Here is a 7,543-nt window from a genome sequence, read left to right as displayed (position 1 = left end):
CCCCTGGCCGGTGCTCGGCAAAGTTTGAATTTTTTTTTAAAAATTTCTTTGCCGAGTGCCCTCTGCCCGGCACTCGGCAAAGTTTGAATTTTTTTTTAAAAAATTCTTTACCGAGTACCATGGTCATGGCACTCGGCAAAGCTAGAAAAATAGTTTTTTGAGCGCCCATTTTTTCAGCTTTGCCGAGTGCTGTGACTATGGCACTCGGCAACGGGGTCCTTTGCCGAGTGACTCGGCAAAGTGACTCAAAACAACAACTTTTATTTTTTTACATTCCATCATGACAAATAAATTCATACAAACATATATCACATATATATATCTCATCCATCACATATATATCTCATTCATCCCATATATATCTCATCCATCACATATATATCTCATCCATCCACACATCCATCCGCACATATCACATCCATCACAATATATATCACATATATAATAATAAGTGCTCAAGTTCATCCAAATAAATCAACAAGTCCATCATAAGTCCATCAAAGTCCACAAGTGCATCACAAGTATATCACAAGTCCATCACCAAGTGAACAACAAATAAAAAAATACAACGTGCACTCATCTCAGCCACTGCGACTATGGTGAAGGCCCAGCTCCATCATTCGGAGGTGCATGAGATGGATTATTCGAACCACCGTCAGATGGAGACTGCACAAAGGAGAAAAGATTGCATGTGAGACAAGATTATTTGGATAGCTAATCTAGGAAGGTAGAGGCCATACAAGCAAAGCACAAGCGAAAGTAAAAAACTTTCATACTCACAGGAGTAGCTGCAGCTGCAGGACGCAGAGGCGGAGGTGGAACCAACAACTCAGCTGGCAGAGAGAAGCCCACACGTTGCCCAAGCCCTTGTAGGAACTCCATAATGCCCATTAGCCTCTGCGCCTGGGCCTACTGCTCGGCCCGCTCGGCCTCCAGCTGGGCCGCCATCCTCTGCTGCCCGGCCTCTAGCTCCTGACGTTGCCTCATTTCTTGTTCCAGTCGGATCTGCAATATTCCACTCCAATGTTTCTGTAATGCAAAGCTAATTAAGGTGTGTAAAGATCAATGTATGACAAGTAAAACAGGAATAACCTCGAGTGCGTCGACCTGGTGCTATGCAGTGGTCGGCCATGTGCGAATGGCTGGGCTCTCGCTCGTGCTCCATGCTTGGATCTGGGAGAGAGAGAGGGAGTAGAGGCCGTGTCGATGACGCCGTCGCCAAGCCAGAATCGCCCATGCTTCTTGCCTTGCCCCGCCCTCATGACGGCCTCTCCATCAAAGTCCTGGGTGCTCGGATCGTGGTCTGGCCCATGGAGCGACCTCGCCACCTCAGTGTACTCACTGATGCGGGAGTGGACGCTCGGGTTCGTGTATGCCTCGGGCGGGTCCTCTAGGTTGAAGGAGACGTCGGACGTCGCCTTGCCCTTGTGGGCCATACACCATGCCTGAAAGTCCGAGCAAGCCTGGCCACTATGTGACGCCGACTATGAGAAAGACAACACGATGATTAGAAATCTGGTAGAACTGAGCGTCACAATAGATAAATGAATTCGCATACCCATGCTTGTTTGTATCCGGCGAGGCTGCGGCTGCCTTGATGGTGTGCTGGACCTTGCATCTGCAAACAACGGTCTCGGACATCCCTATGCATCTTGAGGTACTCCTCCGTGAACCACCTCTCCACCATCATCACCCAGCACTCGGGATACGCTTGGCACCACCAGGGAATCATCTACACGTCATCAAGTATTGGACATATAAGAAGATCAAATTAAACCAACTTAATCTCAAAACAAATCAATATTGATGTTCTTCATTTACCTCAAGGTACTGCTCCCGGGTCAGCTGCATCTCTCTTGCATCTTTCTTGGTTTTCCTCTCTCCAAGCTTCGACCTATAGTAGGTTACGATGGCCTAGATGCGCACCTCGTGATGCATGTCGGTGATGAGTTTTTTATAGGCTTTGGTAGTCACCTGCTCTGCCCTGGCCTCAAATCCCTCCTCATATCTGTAATAAGTCTGCATACAAAAGTGATGTATCTATTCATTATTTCAAGAAAAGTCCAATGAATGCGACGTATTAAGCAATGTTGTGCGAGGGAGACTTACCCAAAACTCTGCCTTCACCCACGCCGCCTTGTTGGGGTACTCCACATCGAGGGTGATGGCATAGTGGTCAAACGAGTAGGCTGGCTCCGTCTTCGATGCGTACGTGACAATGCTGAGGAAGTGTTGCCTACACAGAAAACCCAGGATGCAGTTGACTAGCCGTGCGCTACCACCTGACACAACCACCCAGTTCCTGCACAAGTGATTAAGAAAAATTATTAGTTTTTTTCATCATATCATATGAAGTAGTGGTGATAACATATAAAGTTACTTACTTTTGCCCTTCGGGGAGAATCACTGGGCGTTGGTGAGGAAGCGGAACCTGTGGGAGGCTCGTGGGACCTCGCAAGTAGACACTCAAAGAGGAGTCGGAGGAAGCAGAACCCATGCCTGCCACCTCCCACTCATCGTCCTCATGCGGCCCCTCCTCCTCGTCTGTCTACCGAACCAGCTCCTCGTCCGACTCATCCACGGGCGCCACCTCCTCCTCCAGCTCCTCCTCACGTGGCGTGGGAGGAGACGGCCCCCTCCTACGGCTAGCGGTCCTCCTCCTCCTCCTGTCCGATCCCTCCGCCACCCCCTCTGCCTCCTCCTACAGCCGGCGTGGTCTTTGGTAAATCGAGTTCACGGACCTATGATGGTCGCCCGCCATCTTTGTTCAATCACCTATAATAAAAAAGAAAAACAAGACGTAATTAGAAATAGGTGCAAAAATGAACAAAACATAATTACAAAAAACATAGTAATACATGTATTAGAAATATATGAAAAAATGAACAAAACATAATTACAAAAAACATAGTATTACATGTATTAGAAATAATCTTCATGATTGAGATTAGCTGGATCATAGGTCTCGTCATCACTATCAACATTGTCCAACTCATCAACACTATCTGAAAGAGGAATGTTGTCTTCATTGTCATTGCCTAAACATAATCGCTCAAGCATTTGTATGTCCTTCAGATTTCGCACCTCGTCTCCAGCGTCCTCGCCATCATCCCTTTCATTGTCTACTTCCATTCCTATCTCTTCGGTTAAGTCTATGTCAAACCTCCCTTGTAGCCCCTCTTCTTGATAGAACTCTCCATCATATGTGTTTGGGTTGAAGTTGTAATCTTCATCGTTTGGGATAGGTGGTTTACCGTGTGGCGATACCTTGTGCACAATAGACCAACCCTTAAGATGCTCGGTGTCTTTGCACGCGTATGACGTATAATAAACCTAGACGGCCTATTGAGCCACAATGTAGACATCTTTTTCTAGATAGACAGAATCCTGTCGAATCTCGACTAGCCCAAGCTCAGGGGTTCATCTCGTTACTCTAGGATGAAACCAATGGCATTTGAATATGACAGGAGTAAGAGGTTTGGAACCATAGAATGATAGTTCATAGATTTCTTCAATTCTTCCATAATAGTCGAGTCCATCAGTGCTGGGCGTAACAACTCCACTGTTTGTGGTTTTTTGATTGGGTCGACTCTGCTCGTAGCTTGCTGTGTGAATACGATATCCATTCACGTCATAATCGGTAAAGGACTTGACCCTAACGACACAACCGTTTACAACCTGTCTCAGCTCGTCACTTATAGACACATCAGTTTGGGCTTTCTGTTTGAACCAACAAATGAAATTAGGGCTCTCTGGTCCCACACCCTATGAAAGAAGGGTATCATTTTCTTGCAGGGTAGGTTGCCTTGATCCATGCCAAGATTGACAAAGAAATTCCCTGTACCAACGAGAAACAAGAGGGTTGGACGAGAAACAAGGACATACGGTGAAATGAAACAAGTTTGTTCAGAACTTAACCAATGAACAGCTACACCTCGACAAGGTTGGTCAACACATATAACATGATACTATGCCACTCTTCATTTTTCAATTGCTTAGTGGTCGATGCATTTGCGCTTCTGAGTTGCCCTTGGAAAAGGCTGAGGTTCGATTCATTTTCGCTAGCATTGTAATGAGGGGGTGGATTATAAACGCTAGGAAGGTTATCAGTGTAGTATTTCTTTGTGAAGTTTGACACCTCCTCTAGAATATATGCCTCTGCAATGGAAGCCTCAATTTTGGCTTTATTTCTACATTTTTTACGAAGAGTCTTCAGACATCTCTCGATTGGATAGCACCAACGGTCCTGCACGCCCCCCATTCGTGCCTCATATGGGAGGTGCACAATCAAATGCTGCATCGACAAGAAGCAGTCGGGTGGAAAGATCTTCTCCAACTTATAGAGCAACACGGGTGCCGCTTTTTCTAAGTTATCAATGACGGTCCGAGAGAGCTCCTTAGCACAAAGCTAGTGAAATAAGTAGCTCAACTCTACCAGCACTTGCTAGACATGCTCCGGGATATAGCCTCGAACCATCGCTGGAAGAAGCCGCTCAATCCATATGTGGTAGTCATGACTCTTCATCCCATTGACTCGCAGAGTGCCTAAGTTCACTCCCCTCTTTAGATTCGCTGCATACCCATCAGGGAACATTAGCGTCTGGATCCATTCAAGTACTTCCCTCCTTTGGTCCTTTTTCAAGACGAAATCAGCCTTAGGCCTTCTCTAGGTCTTGCCACGACTAAGAGGCTGCATCTCTTGATTTAGTCTATCGCACAACGTTGCCAGATCCACTCTAGCCTTAGGGTTGTCCTTAGACTTTTTAGTGTCCATGAGTGTTGCCCAAAGTGCCTTGGTGACATTCTTTTCAGTGTGCATTACATTAATGTTATGTGACAGAAGAAGGTCATCGAAATAGGGGAGCCTCATCATGCCCGAGATATGAGTCCACATATGTTGCTCACCATATCCCACAAAACCACCTTCTTCATTGGGCACAAGAGCATCTATCTAAGCATGAACCTCGGCACTAGTCATCATCCGCGGTGCAGGGTTTGTCACTTTGACACCTTTTGTAAAGTTCTTGATGTCTTGTCTAAATGGATGGTCAAGACGTAGGAATTGACGATGTCTGTCGAACGACGAATACTTGCCACCCTTCTACAACCAAATGAACCTCACACCTTCCTTGAATATTGGGCATGGGAACTTCCCGTGAACACACCAGGCGTAGAATATCCCATACGATAGGAAGTCATGCAGGGAGTACTGGTACCAAACGTGCATTTTGAAGGTTGTCTTTGTTGCTCGATCGTATGTCCATACCCCTTTGTCCCAAGCACGGACCAATTCATCAAACACGGGCTCCATGAACACACCCATATTACTCCTTGGGTGTCCAGGAATTATCAACGACAAGAATACGTTATGTCATTGAAAGGAGACACCGGGGGGGGGGGGGGGGGGGGAGATTAAGGGGGATAACGAAGATGGGCCAATATGTGTATGGGGCAACCATCATTCCATAAGGATTGAACCCATCTGTTGCCAGTGCGACACGTACATTATGAGCCTCATCTGCTTTGTCATGGTGTTTGTCATTAAAGCGGATCCAAGCTTCACCATCGGATGGATGTACCATCTTGTTAGGATTGTACCGTTTGTCATTTTTGTGCCATGTCATCTATTTCGTGGATTCCTCGGTCATGTATAGCCGTTGGATCCTCGGTAGGAACGGAAGGTACCGTAGGATTTTCACGGGGATCGTAAGTTGCCTCTTCTGGCCATCATCAGAGTCTACCTCTAGGTACCTGGAGGATTTACACTTTGGATAGAACTTTGCATGCTCGTGTTCTTTCCTAAATAGGATGCACCCCTTCGGACAAGCATGTATCTGCTCATACGACATCTTAAGTGAACGAAGGAGTTTCTGTGACTCGTACATGCTCTTTGACAGAATGTGGCCCTCCGAAAGCAGGGTGCCAATCATGGCCAACATCTTATCGAAGCCTTCTTGACTCAAGTTTAACTCGGACTTCAACCCCATTAAGCGTCCAATGGCATCCAGTTGAGACACCGTAGACCGATCGTGAAGGGGTTTCTATGCTGAGTCTATCATGTCGTAGAACGCCTGTGCGGCTGCCTCCATCTCCTCCTTCTCACGTCCCTCATCGAACTGTCCTTGGTGAAAGTCATCTAACATGTCTGCTACCCCGGCATCAGCATCAAAAGCCTCCACCCGTGGTCTCACCACCTCCTCTCTCATACGATGGGCTTCACCATGGTGGACCCACCGGGTGTAGTCCGGCGTAAATCCATTCTTCACAAGATGTTTACCCATTTCCACCTTGTTTACCCTTCTCCTGTTTCCACATTTGTTGCATTGACACAAAACTAGGCAATGTCCTTTAGCAGCCTTGCCAAATGCACTGTTCAAGAAAGCATCGGTCTTGTTCATCCATTCTGTGGTGTAATCACTCTGACTTCTCTAGCCCATGTACATCCACTAACGGTCATCCATCCTCTAACATATGTATCAGCGAGTAATGTAACCATCAATTGCATCTACATGGTGTTCCTACTGTCTAATAGGTGAGGATAGGTCCTAATCCCACGCGCGGATGTGTAGATGAGGTTAGTTTCCATGCTCTACTCCTAACCGAGACAGAATTTTGGTAGCACCTCCCCGCTGTTCTCCAGATACACGTTCTGCCAAAGAAGAGTGCGTATCCGAAGAACAACAGGGAGGTGATGCCGAAACTCTATCTCAGACCAGAGTAGACCATGGAAACTAACCCATCTACGCATCCGCGGGCTGTCCAAAAAACATGGACAATCCAAAACAGATACGGTCATAGATATGCAAAGATCTGCATACCTCCAACCGTATCTCTTTCGAACAGGAGACGCCTAACTGGGTGACGCGATCTACGACCATGATACGGAAAGAGGGGTTATACCTAGGGTGGCGGTGGAGTCAGGCTAGCGGGGCCATGGTGGGTCGGTGCAGTGGCGAGGCGACATGGTGCAGGCAGACCGGCACGACAATGGGAACTCTGACTCAGCTCCGACGGGCTCTTCTCTACAAAAATAGAACAAAATACTATCATTTAAAAAAAATTGGCAGAACCTCCCCTGCACGGTGAGGTTTTCAAAACCTACAAAAAACAACAACACGATGATCAACAAGCACATATGTCTCAAGAGAAGCCATGTAGTTTGGATATCAATCCATGTAGAAGAATATATCCAAGTAGTACCACTACTTCTACTACTACTTCCACTATTGCTACTACTACTACCACTAGTTCTACTACTACTACTACCACTATTGCTACTACTACTACCACTAGTTCTACTACTACTACCACCACTACTTCTACTACTACTACCACTAGTTCTACTACTACTACCACTAGTTCTACTACTACTAACACTACTTCTAATACTACTACTACCACTAGCACTACTACTACAACTAATACTACTACAACTATCACTACCATGACAACAACAAGAGAGAGGGCATACCTGACGGGCGTCGGGGGTAGGGGTGGGCGGCGTCGGGGTCAGGGTCGGGGTCGCCGAAGTCAGGAACGGGGT

This window comes from Miscanthus floridulus, unplaced genomic scaffold (genome assembly GCF_019320115.1).
Source record: "Miscanthus floridulus cultivar M001 unplaced genomic scaffold, ASM1932011v1 fs_609_2, whole genome shotgun sequence".
In the NCBI taxonomy this organism is placed as follows: Eukaryota; Viridiplantae; Streptophyta; class Magnoliopsida; order Poales; family Poaceae; genus Miscanthus; species Miscanthus floridulus.
This window is presented reverse-complemented; position numbering follows the sequence as displayed.